Here is a 20,609-nt window from a genome sequence, read left to right on the forward strand (position 1 = left end):
TTCAAAATAAAAATACAAGTATTTCAATAAAAAAAAGTGACAGGGGAAAGCCTACTCCTTTCTCAGATTTTCAGCCAACTCCATTTTTTATAATTAAACAGATCCAAAAGTTCATATCCAACCATATTAGCGTCTTTCTCCACTGTATTAAACTAGCAAAAAGCCCACTAACCTTTCCTGATTTAAAATAATATTTTAGGCTGGGTGCGGTTGCTCACGCCTATAATCCCAGCACTTTGGGAAGCTGAGACCCATGGATGACATGAGGCCAAGAGTTCAAGACCAGCCTGACCAACATGGTGAAACCCCATCACTACTAAAAACACAAAAATTAGCCAGGTGTGATGGTGCATGTCTGTAATCACAGCCACTGAGGAGACTGAGGCAGGAGAACTGCTTGAACTCGGGAGGCAGAGGGTGCAGTGAGCCCAGATCGTGTCACTGCATTCCAGCCTAGGTGACAAAACAGGACTCGGTCACCAAAAAAAAAAAAAAAAAAAAAAAGGCTTTAAACACATCTCAATTAAAAAAACAAAAATAATTATATTTGACATCCCTACAATGTTTGGAAGACTTTGACTTTAGCCCTCTAACAACATTTGAAAACACCAAGGCATTTGAAGGAAGTCTCCAGCAGGAAGGAGATAACTTTAAGATCACATAGCACACTTGTTTTGCTTCAACCAGAAATTCTGCTGGATGTGTCTCAGAGTGGCCATAGGTGCAGGATACTACTCTGAAACCATAATACAGGTTAAGCTGGCAGTAGCTGAGCTGTAAACTCAGAATACTATAAATTCAGAATACTGAATATTTTCAGTATTCTACCTCCCACAACACTTGATTTATTATCATACCGAATATACTTGTTCCTGTAAACACATCTCTCTACACCAACTTCCTATGAAAACATGTGTCCCTGGCAAGGCATGGTGGCTCATGCCTGTAATCTCAGCACTTTGGGAGGCTGAGGCGGGCGGATCACGAGGTCAGGAGTTCGAGAACAGCCTAACCAACAAAGTGAAACCCCGTCTCTACTAAAAATACAAACATTGGCCAGGCATGGTGGCACATGCCTATAGTTCCAGCTACTCGGGAGGCTGGGGCAGAAAAATCACTTGAACTTTGGAAGCAGAGGTTGCAGTGAGTCGACATCGCACCACTGCACTCTAGCCTGAGTGACAGAGCAAGACTCCATCTCAAAAAATAAATAAATAAAATACAAAAAAAATTGGTTTGTGTATTTTATATGCTTACACATTTTCCCATGATACTGCAGGTCATTTTAGTGATTAAATTTGACACTTTTGACAGAAAAGCAGGTCAATTAGTTCCTTGGGATCAAAAAGGGGTTGATTACAAAGCGGCAGGAGAGAATTGTTAGAATGATTCTACAATGGTTCTGCATCTTGAGTATGGTATGACTATGCATTTGTCAAATCTTTGGGTGAATTTTACTGAATGTAAATTCATACTTCAATAAACAGGACTTTAAAAACTTACCAAAAAAACCCCCACAAAACAACAACAACAAAAGACCTGGGTGCAGTTCACACCTGTAATCTCAGCAGTAATCTGGGCCAAGGCAGGAGGCTTGAGCCCAGAAGTTTAAGACTAGAATGAGCAACATACAGAGACCCCATCTCCACAAAAAATAAAAAATTAGTCAGTCACTGTGGCACATGCCTGTAGCCTCAGCTACTCAGGAGGCTGAGGTAGGAGGACTACTTGAGCCTAGAAGTTTGAGGTTACAGTGAGCTATGATCACGCCACTGCACTCCAGCCTGAGTGACCGAGTGAGACCCTGTCTCTAAATAAACAAATAAAACTTTTTTTTAAAAAAAGAGTCCACGGCCGGGTGCGGTGGCTCAAGCCTGTAATCCCAGCACTTTGGGAGGCCGAGACGGGCGGATCACGAGGTCAGGAAATCGAGACCATCCTGGCTAACACAGTGAAACCCCGTCTCTACTAAAAATACAAAAAATTAGCCGGGCGTGGTGGCGGCGCCTGTAGTCCCAGCTACGCGGGAGGCTGAGGCAGGAGAATGGCGGGAACCCGGGAGGCGGAGCTTGCAGTGAGCTGAGATCCGGCCACTGCACTCCAGCCTGGGCGACAGAGCGAGACTCCGCCTCAAAAAAAAAAAAAAGAGTCCACTATGTTTAATGAGGTAGAGATGCCAAAGCTTCCCTAGCAAGATGTAGAAGAGGCAATTCAAAAGCTCAGGGAGATAGAAATGTTGAAATGGATTTTTCATGTGTAACCTACATTGCACAAAAAAGCCCAGAAAATAATCCTTTCACTCAGGCATTAAGAAATCCATTAGTGAGGTTGGGCATGATGGCTCACACCTGTAATCCCAGCACTTTGGGAGGCTGAGCCAGGTGGATCACTTGACAACAGGAGTTCAAGACCAGCCTGGTCAACATGGTAAAACCCTGACTGTACTAAAAATACAAAAATTAGCCAGGTGTGGTGGTGCACAATCGTAATCCCAGCTACTTGGGAGGCTGAGGCATGAGAATTGCTTGAACCCAGGAGGCAGAGGTTGCAGTAAGCCAAGATCATGCCACTGTACTCCAGCCTGGGCGACAGAGTGAGACCGTGTCTCCAAAAAAAAAAAACAACAACAACAACAAAACAGAAATGCATTAGTGAGGGGATCACCTTCATCCTTGAAAAGCTCTGTGGTTGCTCCCCTTTGCAGTGTGTCCCTGTTCCTCTAGACATGGGTTGGCAAACTTTATTTATAAAGGGCCACAGATAAACATTTTAGGTTTTACAGTCCCTAAGGTCTCTGTCACAACCCCCAGGTTGGCCATGGGAAATGCCACCACTAAGTGGGTTCCCTGATTCAAAGGAGTAACAGGATCCTCTAATAACAGAGGCCAAGTAGCAGCATGTAATCACCAAAGACAAGGTGGGAACATCTACTATAAAGACAGTAGAGTTGTACTGGTAATCAGAACACCTTGGCCCACCAGGATCTTTGGCAGTAATTGATCACAGTATTCCACAAGCAGCCTACCAAAACAGATTCATCTGTACAACTGAAAAAAACTCCAGCTCTGGTAGTAAAAACCTGACTAGAAAAGTTTTGACCTCTCATCTAATTTCCAGACCCAAGTCAATCAACAAGCCCAGGTCCCCTGAGGAATAACCTGTAGCGTTACCACAAGTACAAGTACATACTGTAAATCCTCACCCAAGTTTCCCCAAAGGCCATTTACTAGAGTGACTATGGATTAGAGAAAAGGAAATACCCAGACCTTTCGGAGATTACTAATTCCTAGGGACCCAAAATGCTACTGTGGCCTATCAGTCAAAGTGAGTGCTGGCAGTGGTTAGGTAATAGATGAAATGCTTAGCTCAAGTCCACCTCACAGGGGACCCTATAGTACAATGGACCTACTTTGTTGTTATCTCCTCAGTTCCTGAATAAATACTTGGAACAGACATACTTGGCTATTGGCAGAAGTCCCATATTGGCTTTCTGACCCAACTGATAAGAGTCATTTTAATAGTAAGGGCTACGTGGACGCCCCCAGAACTTCCCCTCCCTACTAAGATATTAAGCCAGAAGCAATACCACATCTCAAGAATTAAATTAATGCTACCATCAAAGATTTGAAAGAAACAGGGTAGTGATACCTATTATATCTTGATTTAACTTGCCAGTTTGTCCTGTGCAGAAGTCAGATGGATCTTAGTGACTATCATAAACTCATGGACTATCATAAACTTAACCTGGTGATGATTCCAATTGCAGCTGATGCCCCAGATACAGCATCTTTACTGGAGCAAATCAACATGGGTCACGGCACTTGGTAGACTGCTATTAACCTGAATAATGCCTTTTTCTTCATACAAATCTGCAAGAACCACCAGAAGCACATTACTTTTACCTGCTTTTTATGTGCCTATGAATCTAGCCTCAGGGCTACGCCATTCTCCTACCATAATGTAGCCCACAGAGATCTTGATATCGTGACATTCCAAAAAATAAATAAATAAGCACATACACACACACTAGTCAACTATACTGACATTATGCTAATTGGGTCTGATAAACAGCAAATAGCAAATACATTAGATGCTTTAGTAAGACATACACAAACTAGTTGATGCGAGATGAACCCCACAAAAATTCAGAGACTCACTGCAGCAATGAAATGTCAGGATTCAATTGTTCAAAACATGTCAAAACTTCCCTTCCAAGGTGATTAAGTTGCTGTAATTAACATCACCAACAAAGAGAAAGAGGGTACAATGTTTGGTAGGCTTCAACCCAGCTACAAAGTTACCTACAAGGCTGACAGTTTCGAGTGGGTTTCAGAGCAAGAGAAGATTCAAGTTCAAGCTGTGGTTCAAGCAGGTTCAAGCTGTGGTTCAAGTTGCTCTGCTATTTGGGCCTTATGATCCAGCAGATCCAATGATACCTGAAGTGTCCATGGCAAATAGGGATGCTGAATGGAGCCTTTAGCAAGCAAGAATAAGAGAATCATAGCCCACACTTCTAGAATTTTGAGAAAATCTATGCCCTCTTTTGCAGAAAAGTATTTGCCTTTCAAAAAATAGTTTCAGGCTTGCTACTCGGTCTTGGCAGAGACCAAAAGCCTAACCATGGGACATAATGTGACCACGTGGCCTGAGCTTCTCATCGTGAACTAGATGTTATCCAACCTATGTAGTCTAGCTTGGTATGTGCAGCACGATCTATCATCAAGTGAAAAATATGTTTAAAAAAAAAAATTTTCAAGCAGGTCCAAAAATATGAGTAAGTTACATAGCAGGTAGCTCAGACTTCAGCATTGACTCCTGTTGCATTGCTTCCTCTCCCTCAATCCAAGTCAATGGCCTTCTGAGAGCTCCACATGACCAGCTGACTAGGGAAAGAAAAAACTCAAGTCTGGTTTACACATAGCTCTGCACAACATGCCAGTATTGTCCAAAAGTAGACAGCTGCAGCACCACAGCCCCATTTAAAGAGGTAGTGACGAAAAGCGGTGATGAAGAAAAATCTTCCCTTCAGAGGGCAGAACTTTGAGGGGTACATTTGGTTTTCCCTTTTGTCTGAGGTAAGACATGGCCAGAAGCAGAGATTTACACAGATTTATGAACAATTATTAAGGATTTTGTTGGCTAATTAGGAATTTGGAAGGAAATGGTGACAAGGAAATCTGGGGGAAAGATATGCAGATGAAACTCTCAGAACAGGCACAGACTGTGAAGATATTTGTGTACCATGTGAATAATCATTTGCATTCACTGCAGAGGAGGCTCTTAATAAGCAAGCTGAAAAAATGATGTACTTCATGAATATCAATGTTAGACACTTTCCACAGCTACCAGAGTGCTTGCTCAATAAACCCAAAGAAAAAATGATCATGAATGCTGTGCATGGGCTCAACAACATGGTCTTCCCCTAAATAGGGCTGACCCGACTAAAGCTACTGCTAAATGTCTAATCTGTTAATGGCACAGACTAGCTCTGAGCCCTGAATATGCACCATTTCCCAGAGGCTAGCTAACCACCTGGTGGCAAGCTGATTACGCTGGACTTCTATTATGGGGAATGAGGGCAAGGGTGAGGGAAGAGATTTGTCCTCACTAGAATAGACATGTATTCGGGACACAGATTTGCCTTCTCTGCCTATAATGTTTTTGTCAGTTCCACCACCCATGAACTTATATAGAAGTGCCCAATCTACCACCATGACATTCCACACAGCATTGCGGCTGTTTCTTTAAAAAAAAAAAAAAAAAAATTTTTTTTTTCTTTTTTTTGAGACGAGGTCTCCTTCTGTCGCCCCGTCTGGAGTGCAGTGGCACGATCTTGGCTCACTGCAACCTCTGCCTCCTGGGTTCAAGCAATTCTCCTGCCTCAGCCTCCCAAGTAGCTGGGACTACAGGCGTGCGCCACCACGTCCAGCTAATTTTTTTTAAAATTTTTAGTAGAGATGGGGTTTCACCATGTTAGCAAGGCTGGTCTCTAACTCTTAACCTCAGGCAATCTGCCCACCTTGGCCTCCCAAAGTGCTGGGATTACAGGTGTGAGCCACCATGCCTGGCCAAAAAAAAAATTTTTTTTTAAATAGAGACGAGGTCTTACTATGTTACCCAGGCTGCTCTCAAACTCCTCAACTCAAGTGATCCTCCTGCCTCGGCCTCCCAAAGTGCTGGGGTTACAGGCATATGCCACCATGCCAAGCCCACACAGCATTGCTCCTGACCAAGAAAGTCATTGCATAGTAAAGAAATGCAGAAATGGGCTCATGTCTATGGACCTAACTGGTATTGTCACACCCAAACACACAGAATGGTTGGCCTAATTAAAATAGGGAATTGATTACTGAAGACTAAGTTACAGTTTCAGGGAGACAGCACCCTGAAAGGATGGGGTAATGATTTCAATCAGAGACCCCTTACATGGTGCTGTTTCCTCCCACAGTCAGAATATGCAGGTCTGGGAATCAAAGGGTAGAAATGTGTGTGGCTCCACTCACTATTATATCTAGCAATCTACTCACTGAATTTTTGCTTTCACTCCTAACAACTGAGTTCTGCTGGCTTGGAAGTGTTAGTCCCTAAACAGGAAATATATCTACTAGCATACACAACAATGGTTTAATTGCATTAGAAGATGAGACTGCCACTTGGCTATTTGGGACTCCTTACACCACTGAACCAACAGGCTGAACCTACTGGTTGGGAAAGATTGAGCCCAATTGTCAAGGGGAAACTGGGTTGCTGCTACACAGTGAAAGCAAGGAGGACTATGTCTGAAACCCAAGGGATTATCTAAAGCACCTCTTAATACTTCCATGCCAAAAATAAAGATTAATGGAAAACTACAGCAACCAAAAAAGGACTGGACTAATGAGGGAATAAAAGTTTGAGTCATTTCACCAGGTAAAGAACCTCAACCAGCTGAGGTTCATGCTGAGGGCAAGGGAAACATGAAATAGGTAACTGAAGAAAGAAGCCTAGATATCAACTATGGCCTCATTACCAATCACAGAAATGAGAATAATGAACTTTCTCTATTATATTTGATATTTATTTGTATATTCTAACCATTTTCTTCTTTCCTTCTTCCCATTACTATAAGTTAGAATTAGTTTAGTTTTGTTTTTTTTGAGACCGAGTCTCACTCTGTTGCCCAGGCTGAAGTGCAGTGGTGCGATCTTGGCTCACTGCAACCTCTGCCTTGCAGGTTCAAGTGATTCTCTTGCCTCAGCCTCCTGAGTAGCTGGGATTACAGGCATGTGCACCACACCCAGCTAATTTTTTTTTTTTTTTTTTGAGATCAAGTCTCCCTCTGTCATCAGGCTGGAGTGCAGTGGCAAGATCTCAGCTCACTGCAACCTCCGCCTCCCGGGTTCAAGCAATTCTCCTGCCTCAGCCTCCCAAGTAGCTGGGACTATAGGCGTGCGCCACCATACCCGGCTAATTTTTGTATTTTTAGTAAAGACAAGGTTTCAGCATGTTGGTAAAGATGGTCATTGATCTCTTGACCTCATGATCCACCCAACTCAGCCTCCCAAAGTGCTGAAATTACAGGTGTGAGCCACCACACCCGGCTCGAAATTAGATTTATAATACAACTTTCGTTAACAAGCTAGTCAGTGGAACTTTGTTTTCTTCCACATGAAAATCTTTAATGCTTATGCTGATGCATATCTGAATGCTTATCATCAAAGGGTGCAGTTAAAAAAAAAAGGCAGTTTAAGGAAATTCGAGCATTTCAAAGAAAGCACTTTTAAAAATGTATATACATGAAGGTGGCTGGGCATGGTGACTCATACACCTGTAATCCCAGCACTTTGGGAGGCCAAGCGGGTGGATCACCTGAGGTCAGGAGTTCAAGACCAGCCTGGAGAATCCCCGTCTCTACTAAAAATATAAAAATTAGCCGGGCGTGGTGGCACGCACCTGTGGTCCCAGCTACTTGGGAGGCTGAGAGGCAGGAGAATCACTTGAACCTGGGAGGCAGCGGTTGCAGTGAGCCAAGATCACACCATTGCACTCCAGCCTGGGCAAACTGCGATTTTCAAGGAAAAACAAAAAAAAGTGGCCAGGCACGGTCGCTCATGTCTGTAATCCCAGCACTTTGGGAGGCCGAGGCAGGTGGATGACGAGGTCAGGAGATCGAGACCATCCTGGCTAACACAGTGAAACTCGGTCTCTACTAAAAATACAAAAAAAAAAAAAAAAAAAAAAAAAAAATAGCCAGGCGTGGTGGTGGGAGCCTATAGTTCCAGCTACTCAGGAGGCTGAGGCAGGAGAATGGCATGAACCCAGGAGGCAGAGCTTGCAGTGAGCCAAGATTGCGCTACTGCACTCCAGCCTGGGTGACAGCGTGAGACTCCGTCTCAAAAAAAATTAAAAATAAAAATAAAATAAATAAAAAGAAATGTATATACATGAAGACATTTTGCTATATCATGAAATAAATGTAGTGCTGTAAGATAAAGGAAGATGAATGTAAATTGAGTTTTGGCCATTTTTATTTTATTTTTTTTGAGATGGAGTCTTGCTCTGTTGCCCAGGCTGGAGTGCAGCAGTGCGATCTTCGCTCACTGCAACCTCTGCCTCCTGGGTTCAAGCAATTCTCCTGCCTCAGCCTCCCAAGTAACTGGGATTACAGGCACATACCACCATGCCCAGCTAACTTTTTGCATTTTTAGTAGAGATGGAGTTTCATCATGTTGGCCAGGCTAGTCTTGAACTTGGGATCTGAAGTGATCCGCCTGCCTCAGCCTCCCAATGTGCTGGGATTACAGGCGTGAGCCACCGTGCCCAGGCAGAGTTATGGCCATTTTGCCCCTCCACATGCTGCAGTCATCTTTAACCTGTTTAACTTAATCTCAATGATGACAGTTTTGTTTTTCTTTTTCATCGTATTCAGTATATTTCAGGCTATTCAGCAGATGCTTGTGATTCTGGAGGTTCAAATCACTGGTGAAAGTTTATTCTGTTTCCTCAGTTTTACAGGAGCTTTTCTCCATAAAATGATCTGCTACCTAAAGTACCCTCTGTCTTCCTCATCAACAGACACTAAATTCAAAAAGTACCTTACTGAAACTTTTTTGTTCATAACTTTCATTGTTGGAGTTAGGTCATATCCTGCTAACAATAGTCTTATTGGAACGGATTCACCTTTTACTGGTGTACCATCCACTATTTCATATTTGGCAACTGTTTCTCTTTCTGTGGTGGTACTTACTGGGTCCAATTGCTGTGATCTCTTTTTCGATCAGTTGTAACCCCATATATGTTGTATTTTTATTCTTACAAGAAGTAAATTTCTGTAACAGTCACATCCTTTAAATGATACTTCATTATATTCAACTTCTATAGGAAGACAATCTTCAATACCGACTTTCATCAGAATAGCTGGCAAGTTGGTGAACAGTAAGATCACATTCTTTTTACCAAGTCTGTCAGTCTTCTTACTACTACCACTTCAATACATCAAGAGGACATTAGCGCCAATGTAAGATTCTCATGGCTTTTCAACTTGTATAAATTCAAAATCACAACTTCGGAGTCAGTTCTCCAGGTAAGGCTAGTTCTTTCAGTAGGTTAACAAACTCTTGAATATTACTCTTATCATAGAAAAGTTCAATTTGACGTACAAACTCAATTCTAATGTTTTGGTGCTCTAGCCTCTTTCTAGTCTCTTTCACCTTTCCTGAAACAGATTCTCCACCATAGAGAAGACAGTTTTTTTACTTTGCCATTTTCAGTTTTCACTTCTGCCATTTTCTGTTTCCTTATCATTAAGGACAATATCAATCTCACAAATCAGACCAAAAAAGTTTCCAAAAAACCTCACTGTCAGTGATACTGCCACATCCCCCAATATTTCATTCCTCTTCCCTCAGAACTCCAAGCCCCCAGCTCCCATCACATGACTTTGGCCCTCTGCCGCTGGAACTTCTATTTGAGGACTGATAAACAGCCAGCAGGATGGGCACAGTGGCTCACACCTATAATTCCAGGACATTGGGAGGCTGAGGCCGGAGGATTGCTTGAGCTCAGGAGTTTGAGACTAGCCTGGGCAACCCAGCGAAACCCCGACTCTATTACAAAAACAAACAAACAAACAAAAGCATAGCCAGCAATGGATACAGTGACTATCAGGGCTGAGCATATCCTCATTCCTCATTTTAGAACAAGGGTAAGAGTTTCACCCTCTGACATAGCTGTATCTTGTTAGGTGGAAACGAGTTGTTTCATTGTTATATGGGAGCTCAAATGTGTGTAAAGTGCGTATGGAAGCTAAGTAGTCAAAATAATAGGCTGTGCAAGAAATCAATATATTGCCTCTCAATTCCAAATCTACCTTTCATTGCCCTGCTTATAATAATGTAAACATTTCTTCCTAGACAGCTGGCATGATGATACTAAGCTTAGTAGAGGGCATGGAAGGAAGGGGTTTCTCTTCCCGGTTCTAGTGTGCTTTTCCATCTTCTTACTTCCATGGTGCTCATCCCAACAAGCTTTAGTGGGCACTCCCATGGACATCTTCCCAGGCAAGTTCCACCAGTGCCTCAAACAGGCTTGCTGGTGACGCCGTAGCACCCCCAAGTACAGCTTCCTGCTTAACTACCTTTGAGGTAGGAAACCAGCAGGACTTAATTTCCTGTCACACCCTGCTGATTGGAACAAGATCTGGCTGAAACCAGCAGATGCTGACAAAAGTAACCACTAGCTGCCCTCATGGTTTATTAGCATACAGACACTCCTACCAGTGCCATGGCAGTTTACAAATGCCATGGCAACAGCCTAGAAGTTACCTTATCTGATTCCAGAAACTTCCAGCCCCTTTTCCTGAAAGTTCTAAATAACCTGCCTCTTAATTAGCATATAATTAATAACAAATATAAACAGCTAGTTAGCAGCCCACAGGCAGCAATTCTGGGCACACTGCCTATATGGGTTACCCCTGCTCAGCAAGAAGCAGTATTGGTTCAATAAAAGTTTCTTTCTCTCACTACTGGCTCACCCTTAAATTCTTTCTTGGCAAAGCCAAGAACCCTCCTGGGTTAAGCCCCAGTTTGGGGGTTTGCTTGCCCTACATCATCATCCTGACCTGCGGCAACTCAGCAAACATCTTTACTACCAAATGGAGACTTCCCCCAAGATATGTAATCAGCTTTGGGGGTGGGGGGCGGGGGGCGGCGTACTTTTCCAAATTTGGTATTTCTTTGTATACTCTGCCCCAGCCCTAAGGGTAGTGACTATTCCCTGTATCTGTCATTCCTGTATTCTTTAGAGTTCTCTTTACCTCTATAGTAAATTCTCTGTTCAAATTATGGTGTAGCTTCTGTCTCCTGACTAGACTCTGATCCAAATATTGGCCATTAAAAACAGCATAAATCTACATAATAGGAAAGAGTGAAGAAAAAATGAAAGACGTTTAACCCAAAGAAAATAAATCAGAAGGCACATGTTAATCTCTAAATGTCTAAAAAGCTATCACCTTCCGCAGAACACACTGTATCTCTGTTGCTCAGCACTAACAGCAGCAGAAATAGCAGAATGCCTGTTCGTTTTACACAGAAAAACTGAAGACCAGAAATATTAATTTGTTAAATAGAAAGCAAAATCCTTCAATTAAAACCTCTAAGGAATCTAATGTTAATACTTAAGTTTACAGTTGACACAGTTTTACATCTTCTCATTTCATTTTAAATTGCTGAAAACCCACTGGAGGGCCAGGCTTGCCAGTTTTTTGCAGTGAGAGTCCTAAGTTAATTTTTTCACAAGAAACAAAACAAAAAAACTCTTTCAGTCTGCCTGGAGCTCACTTTTGAAGTTTCACCTCCAGTTTTGTCCTCTAGAAACAGAGTATTTCTGCTTCACAATGGACCGATATGCTCCAGTTACATCCAATTAAAATACTGTTACACAATCAATTAAGTAGGAAAAGGGGCTGATGGTCAAACAGAATGATTCATTAACAAAAGTATATAATGGGTTGAACTGTAAGGACTTTCTATGTGGACATTAATCATCATTCTAATATCATCTTATATTTAAATATTAACCCCTTCAACGAGGTTGCAAAGCACTGAAAATAATTTCTGTCACTTCAGGCAAACAACTATCTTTATTGAGCTCTCCTTTTACAGAGCAGGAATCTTAGCCTCAAAGAGGGCAAACAACTTGCCTAAGAAATCAAAGTTAGTAGGTGCTCTATCCACAGCTTTCCCAAAATTTAAATAAATTCACGACAGATAACATATTTCCAGAAAGATGTGTACCAATAACCTGGCAAGAATTATTGCAATTGTATCTGGTCTTGTTTTTAAGTTTCTTTTCCCATGTGAAGCCGGAAGCAAATAGATATTAAAGATTATTCATTCAATAGCTACAGAGGATCTACTATCCATCAGACAGTGTTCTAGGTGCTGGGCCACAACAGTGACCAAAACAAAAACCCTGTCCCTCTCATAAAATTTGTTTCTATAATATCTTCTTCTGATGGGGAAAGGCAGATAAGTAAACTATACAAATTATCAGAAAGTGGCATGACAAATGCCACAAAGAAAATTCAAGTAGAACAGTGGGATGAAAAAATAGAAGGGGTGCAATGTTAAAAAAGATAGTTGAGAAGTACTCATTGAGAAAGTGAAGAGTCAATCATGAATATATTAGAGGGAAGAACATTCCAGGCAGAGAAAACATATAGTGCTCAGAGCTCAAGGCAGATGCCCACCTGGCTTGTTCAAGGAACAGTAGCAAGAACACCATGAAGCAAAGTAAGCAAAGGGGTAACTAAGAAAAGATCTGGTCAGAAAGATGACAAGGACATCATAGGGCCTTGTGGTATTTCAAAAGGACTTTGGCTTTTACTTTGAGATGGGAAACCACTGGAGGGTTCTGTGCAAAAGAACAGCATGATCAATGTACAGGACCACTGTAGATGTTTTTAAGAATATGCTGCAGGGAGCAAGCAAATGGAAGCAGACAGACTAATTTGGGGAGTTACTACAGTAGTCAAGGTTAATGATGGTGGTCCAATCAGGGAGGGAGCAGTGGAGGTGGCGAGATGTGGTCAGGTTCCAAACATCTTTTTCTGACAAACTGGGTGTGGGGTGTGAGAGGAACAGAAGAGGAGAGGGAAACCAAATGTTTAGCCTGAACAACTAGGACAGAATTTCAATTTAATGAGATAGGGAGGCAGGTGTTTTTTTTCTTCTTTGTTTTGATTTTGGGGTGGGGCAATCATGAATTCAGTTTAAAATATTTCAAATTTGAGATGTCAATTCTACATCCAAATGGAGATTTCAAGCTCGAATTTCAAATTTCCTCAGTTCTCACTCAACCTCCTCATGGAATTTAACCAATATTGTATCTGTTCTTACAAAATGTTCCCTATAACTGCTTAGCATTTAAGCAATGTTTACATATTTGTGCATTTCTCTCTGCAACTGGACAAACCAGAATAAACCCACAAGATACCTAACATATAAAGCATCCCTTTAATCCTGAAGAGATCTGTGACATAAATGATGGTTACTTTGAAATTTTTACTTTAAATAAATGAGCTGCATTTGTTTATTTCTACCATTTTAACAATTTTTACGTGTACAGTTCAGTGGTATTAAGTACATTCACATTGTTGTGCAATCATCATCACCATCCATCTCCAGAACTTTTTCATCTTGCAAATCAGAAACTTTGTACCCATTAAGCAACAACACCTCCATTCCCTGTCTCTCCCAGTCCCTGGGAACCACCATTCTACTTTGTTTCTGTAAATCCGACTACTAAAGGAAATTCATATAAATGGAGTATATTAATTTCTGTAAATTTGACTACTTTAGGTACCACATACAAATTTGTACTTTTGTGACTGGCTTTTTTCATTTAGCACAGTGTCTTCAAGGTTTATTCATGTTGTATCATATCAGAATTTCCTTCCTTTTTAAGGCTAAATAACGTTCCATTATATGAACGTACCACATTTTTGCTTATTCATTCCATGTGTTGACGGGACATTTGGGTTGCTTCCATCTTTTGGCCACTGTGAATAATGCTGCTACAAACATGAGTGTACAAATATCTGTTCAAGTCCCTGATTTCAATTCCTTTGGGCATATATCCAGAAGTTGGGTTGCTGTATCTTACAATAATTCTGTTTTTAATTTTTTGAGGAGCCACCATACTATTTTCCATAGCACTTTTATTTTACATTCCTACCAGCAGTACACAAGGGTTCTGATTTTTCCACATCCTCTTGAAAACTTGCTAATTTCTGTTCTTGTTTTCATACTAGCCATCCTAATGAGTATGAAGTGATATTTTGTTGTGGTTTTGATTTGCATTTCTCTAATGATTAATGATGCTAAGCATCTTTTCATGTGTTTCTTGGCGATTTATGTATCTTTTATGAAGAAATGTTTCTTCAAGTCCTTTGTCTATATTTTTAATTTTGTTCTTGTTGTTGTTGAGCTGTAGGAGTTATTTACATATTCTGGATATTAACTCCTGAGAAGATAAAAGATTTGCAAATATTTTGCCTCCATGGGTTACCTTTTCACTCTACAGAGATAGACAAAAATTTTCAATTTTCATATAGCCTAATTTATCTGTTTTTTCTTTTGTTGTCTGTGTTTGTGGTGTATATCCAAGAAAACACTGCCAAATCCAATGTCATGAAGATTTCCCCCTGTGTTTTCTTCTAAGAAATGTATAGCTTTAGTGCTTTGTTTAGGTCTTTGATCCATTTTAAGTTAATTTTTTAATATAAGATAAGGGTCCAACTTAAAAAAAAGAGAGAGAGAGAGAGGGAGAGATAGGATTTCTCTCTGTCTCCCAGGATGAAGTGCAGTGGTATACTTTACCATAGCTCACTGCAGTCTTGAACTCCTCAGCTCAAAGGATCCTCCTGCCTCAGCTTCCTGAGTAGCTGGGACTACGGGCCTACACTACCACACCAGCTAATTTTTTTTTCTTTTTTTCTTTTTTTTTTGAGACGGAGTCTTGCTCTGTCGCCCAGGCTGAAGTGTAGTGGCACATCTCGGCTCACCGTAAGCTCCACCTCCCGCATTCACGCCATTCTCCTGCCTCAGCCTCCCGAGTAGCTGGGACTACAGGTGCCTGTCACCACGCCAGGCTAACTTTTTGTATTTTTTAGTAGAGATGGGGTTTCATTGTGTTAGCCAGGATGATCTCTGTTTCCTGACCTCGTGATCCGCCCTCCTGGGCCTCCCAAAGTGTTGGGATTACAGGCGTGAGACACCGCACCTGGCCAATTTTTTTTTCTTTTAAGAGATGAGGTCTCCCTATGGTCTTGAACTCCTTGCCTCAAGCAGTCCTCTCACTTGGCCTCCCAAAGCGCTGGGATTATTGGCATAAACCACTGTTCCCAGAAGGATCCAACTTTTTTTATGTGGATATTCAGTTTTCGCCACATCATTTACTGAAAACACTATCTTCTCCCATTGAATGGTCCTGGTACCGTTGTCTAAAATCATCTTACCATGTATAAAAGAGTTTATTTCTGGGCTTTCCATTCCGTTCCTTGATCTATATGTCTCCCTTGAAGTCAATACAACACAGTTTTGATTATTATAGCATTTTAGTAAGTTTTGAAAATCAACAAATGAGACTTCCAACTTTGTTCTTTTTCAAGATTGTTTTGGCTATTCAGGAGGGCTCTTTGAGATTCCAAATGGATTTTTCTATTTCTGCAAAAAACACTGTTGACATTTTGAGGAAAAAAGATCATCTTTTAAAAACACATTTAGGGCTGGGCGCGGTGGCTCACGCCTGTAATCCCAGCACTTTGGGAGGCCAAGGCGGGCAGATCACCTGAGGTCGGGAGTTCGAAATCAGTCTGACCAACATGGAGAAACCCCATCTCTACTAAAAACACAAAATTAGCCGGGCGTGGTGGCACATGCCTGTAATCCCAGCTACTTGGGAAGCTGAGGCAGGAGAATTGCTTTAACCCAGAGGTGGAGGTTGCAGTGAGCCGAGATTGCATCATTGCACTCCAGCCTGGGCGACAGAGTAGGACTCCATCACAAAAAAAACAAAACAAAACAAAAAACACATTTAGGCTGGGTACAGTGGCTTATGCCTATAATCCCAGCACTTTGGGAGGCCAAGATGGGCAGATCACTTGAGGTCAGGAGTTTGAGACCAGCCTGGTCAACATGGTAAAATGCTGTCTCTACTGAAAATACAAAAATTAGATGGGCATGGTGGCAGGCACCTGTAATCTCAGCTACTCGGCAGGCTGAGGCAAGAGAATCACTTGAACCCGGAAGGTAGAAGCTGCAGTGAGCCAAGATCATACCACTGCACTCCAGCCTGGGCAACAAAGCAAGACTCCTTCTCAAAAATAATAAAAATAAAATAAAATAAAATAAAATAAAATAAAATAAAATAAAATAAAATAAAATAACACATTTAGGCCGGGCACAGTGACTGACACCTGTAATCCCAGTACTTTGGGAGGCCGAGGTGGGAAGAACGCTTGAAGCAAAGAGTTCAAGACCATCCTGGGCAAAAAAGCAAGACCCTGTCTTTACAAAAGATTTTAAAAATTAGCCAGGCATGGTGGTGTGCACCTGCAGTCCTAGCTACTTGGGAAACTGAGACGGGAGGATTACTTGAACCCAGAGTTCCAGGCCACCATGATCACACCACTGCACTCCAGCCTGGGTGACAGAGTGAGACCCTGCCTCAAAACAGAAAAACACTTTAAATCATCCTACCAGTGACCGACATTTCAACTGCTGCTTTCGTGGCCCCTAGAGGCTTCATAGTTGTAGCAATCATTTGTGTGTATCTTTCTTATCCACAATAGTAGCATTTTTTGCAAGGAATTTATCCTTGAGAAATGTAAAAAGCATGTAAAATTGAAACATAATAGAACTTGAACAAGCAACAGACTATTCAATAATAATTGTTGGATACTGCAATACCTCACTTTCACTAATGGATAGAACAACAAGACAGAATACCAATGGGGAAAGAGAAGACCTATATAACTCTATACACCAACTTGATCTAACAGACATCTTACAGAACATTCCACCCCCATCAAGAGCAGAATATACAGTCCTCTTCAGGACAGACCATATGTTAGGCCAGAAAACAAATCTCAATATATTGAAAGGGATTGAAAGAATACAAATTATGTTCTCCAACCACAATGGGATGAAATTAGAAAGTAAACAGAAGATTGGGGAATACACAAATATGCAGAAATTAACACACTCCTAAATAATCAACACATCAAAGAAATCACAAAAGAAATTAGAAAATACTTTCAGATGAATGAAAATGAAAATACAACATATCAAATCTTAAGAGGTACAGCTAAAACAATAAGAGGGAAATGTATAGCCATAAACACCTATATTAAAAGAATAAAATAAAATAAAAATCACCAATCACTAACATAACCTTCTACCTAAGGAAACTAGAAAAATAGCAAATTAAACTCAAATTAGGCAGAAGAAAGGAAATAAAAAAGATTAAAGTGGAAATAAAGGAAACAGAGGAGAGAAAATAGAGAAAACTCACCAAAACTGAAAGTTGGTTTTTCAAAAGATGAAAAAAAATGACAAACCTTTAACTACATTTATTAAGAAAAAAGGATTCAAACTACTAAAACCAGAAATAAAAAGGAGATACCACTATGAATCTTACAGGAATAAAAAAGGTTTATAAGGGAATACTAAGAACTGTAGGCAAACAAATTACATAACCTAGATGAAATGAACAAATTTCTAGAAACATAAAAACTACTAAAACTAACTCAAGAAGAAAACATTTGGGTGGAAAATTCCAAAACTAACATCTGTGGCTATTTCTACAGTTTCCAACAATGCAGCTCAAGAATTAGCACCTGGCTGGGCGCAGTGGCTCACGCCTGTAATCCCAGCACTTTGGGAGGCCAAGGCAGGTGGATCACCTGAGGTCAGGAGTTCAAGAACAGTCTGGCCAACACGCTGAAATCCCATCTCTACTAAAAATACAAAAATTAGCCAGACATGGTGGCAGGAACCTGTAATCCCAGCTACTTGGGAGGCTAAGGAAAGAGAATCATGAGCCCTGGAGGTGGAGGTTGCAGTAAGCCGAAGGTTGCAGTGAGCCGAGATCACGCCATTGCACTCCAGCCTGGGCAATGAGAGCGAAACTGTCTCGTGGGGCTCAGGGAGAGAGAGAAAAAAAGGATTAGTACCATAATAGATGGAGTTCCTTCAAATTTCCTCTACAGTGTTGAAGGATCTCATCCTCTATGATAAGTCATAAGCAGACAAATCTTACGTTAAGAGAATCTTGCTTTGAATTAACTAACCTCCTGGTTAATTAAGATACTTCTTGTGCCCCCACCTCATACTGTTAAGTTAACCATTTATTCTAGCTATTGCTGCAGCATCCAGCTGCACATAGGTGTGATTTGACAGCACTCTGTATCAACCAAACCAGAGTTTTCTGTCCTACAACTTCTCTGACACCAAGAGACAAGACATCTGCAGCCTGGCACTGCACACATGCAAATCCAGAAGTACAAGAGTGTTAAGCCCAGGAGGCGGAGCTTGCAGTGAGCCGAGAGCGCGCCACTGCACTCCAGCCTGGGTGACAGAGCAAGACTCCGTCTCAAAAAAAAAGAAGAGTGTTAAGCAATGAGAGATGGTAAATGGTGAATAAACGTTATCCAATTCTATAACGGAGATACTCAGGTAGAGAACACGGAGAGGCATTCTACACAGGTCCTCAAAAGACCCCAAAAGAATTAAGCCCACTTTGCCCACAGTAGTGACTAGGTTAGTAGCCACACTTCACTGTATTGTCTTTTCCTCTAATTTCACTCTTCCCGGTATCCCACTCTTGTGCCCTGGGGCCACTTCCCAAAATAAACTACCTACATGCAAAGCCCTTGCCTCAGTGTGGATTTTCTCTCAGTAGCTAGAACTTGAGACAGGTTTTTAAAAAAGCCTTTAAAGGCCGGGCACGGTGGCTCATGCCTGTAATTCCAGCACTTTGGGAGGCCGAGGCAGGCAGATCACCTGAGGTTGGGAGTTTGAGACCAGCCTGACCAACATGGAGAAACTCCGACTCTACTAAAAATACAAAATTAGCCAGGTGTGGTGGCATATGCCTGTAAGCAGAGATTGCGCCATTGCACTGCACTCCAGCCTGGGGAACAAGAGTGAAACTGCATCTCAAAAAAGACCCAAAAAACCAAAAAACATCAGAAGGCTGGGCACGGTGGCTCACACCTACAATCCCAGCACTTTGGGAGGCTGAGGCAGGTGGATCACCTGAGGTCAGGGGTTCGAGACCAGCTTGGCCAACATGGTGAAACCCCATCTCACTAAAAATACAAAAAATTAGCTGGGCTTGGTGGCAGGAGCCTGTAATCCCAGCTACAGCTACTTGGGAGGCTGAGGCAGGAGAATCGCTTAAACTTGGGAGGCGGAGGTTGCAGTGAGCTAAGATTGTGCCATTGCATTCAAACCTGGGCAACAAGAGCAAAACTTCGTCTCAAAAACAAAAACAAACAAAAAAAAATCAGAATTATATTTTCACTTAAAGCTCAAGAAGAAGCTATTTTGTCTTATTCAATACAAAACCCCAAAAGAAATTGAAATAACATGACTTAGAGTATAATTAAATGCTTGGCTTAGAAAAGGATTCTAGTCCATGAGCTGTTTCAGCGGAGTCCTAAACACCCTAGAAGCAAATGTAACATCTTGTATATGGGTATATGTGGACTTTTCTGAAGAGAAATTCTGCATTTGTATTAGAAAACCATGAACCAAAGAAACTTTAAGAAACATTAGATGCTGTTGATTTACTGATGTGTCTCCAGCATGCAACGCATTATCTGGAAAATGAAAGAAAAGAAATAAAGCTTTGTTCCAGGAATTTGGTGGAGTTGGGATGGATGTCTTGCTATGTCTATACACAGCAACAATAACGTGCAGCTTATGTTTGGGCTCCACTTGTGAGTTATGACAATTTATGGCATGGCTCCAACAGCCGTTCAGAAACTAACACACCATAGATTTATGTATCTGTTAATATTTCACATTTTTGGTGCTTTTGCATTTTTCTGATGCTAAATCCTTTGCATCCTACCAGATGAGATAGTGATGAAGCACACGGAATACCTTCTGTGTCATGACATTCTTAAAAAGTAGTTTTACTGTTTCACTGCTGGCATGACTTTACACATGCAAACAGTTATCACAATAATAAACCATTTACGCACTCTAATTACAATGAAAACAACCAGTAACACTGCCATTTGTACAGCACTTAGTGCAATGTGTCTAGCCCCAACCACTGTAAATAAGAGTAATTTACCTCCATGGTCGCACAGAGCTTTATCCCACAAATAATTTGTAGTTAAGTCTTGTTAAACCTTCACTGTAATAGAAACGGCATCAACATAAAATTGAGGATAATCCAGTATTACATATGATTTAGGAATGAAACTAACATTCTGTGCCTGCCTGACCAGTCCTGTGTCTTTGCCTAGAACACCCTCTAGCCTCCCACCATATTATCATAAGGAGGAAGAATCCAAATGAAGCCAGGTTTCACCTCTCATCAGGGATGAGTACAAT

At 41.3% G+C, this 20,609-nt stretch overlaps 1 protein-coding gene, 1 long non-coding RNA gene and 1 pseudogene across 51 annotated transcripts in view; 1 reads left to right on the top strand and 2 right to left on the bottom strand.

Annotated features, from left to right (window-relative positions):
• The window catches only part of MAP4 (microtubule associated protein 4), a 231,975-nt gene that overhangs the window by 96,542 nt on the left and 114,824 nt on the right, over positions 1–20,609 (bottom strand). The gene's annotated exons all lie outside the window — the stretch shown is intronic.
• LOC144339171 (uncharacterized) lies at positions 1,853–4,072 on the top strand. The gene is made up of 2 exons (XR_013413894.1): positions 1,853–2,350; positions 2,705–4,072. It is a non-coding gene; the product is annotated as an uncharacterized LOC144339171 (long non-coding RNA).
• On the bottom strand, positions 8,970–9,910 carry LOC144338955 (vacuolar protein sorting-associated protein 26A-like; annotated as a pseudogene).

This window comes from Macaca mulatta, chromosome 2 (genome assembly GCF_049350105.2).
Source record: "Macaca mulatta isolate MMU2019108-1 chromosome 2, T2T-MMU8v2.0, whole genome shotgun sequence".
NCBI classification, from domain to species: domain Eukaryota; kingdom Metazoa; phylum Chordata; class Mammalia; order Primates; family Cercopithecidae; genus Macaca; species Macaca mulatta.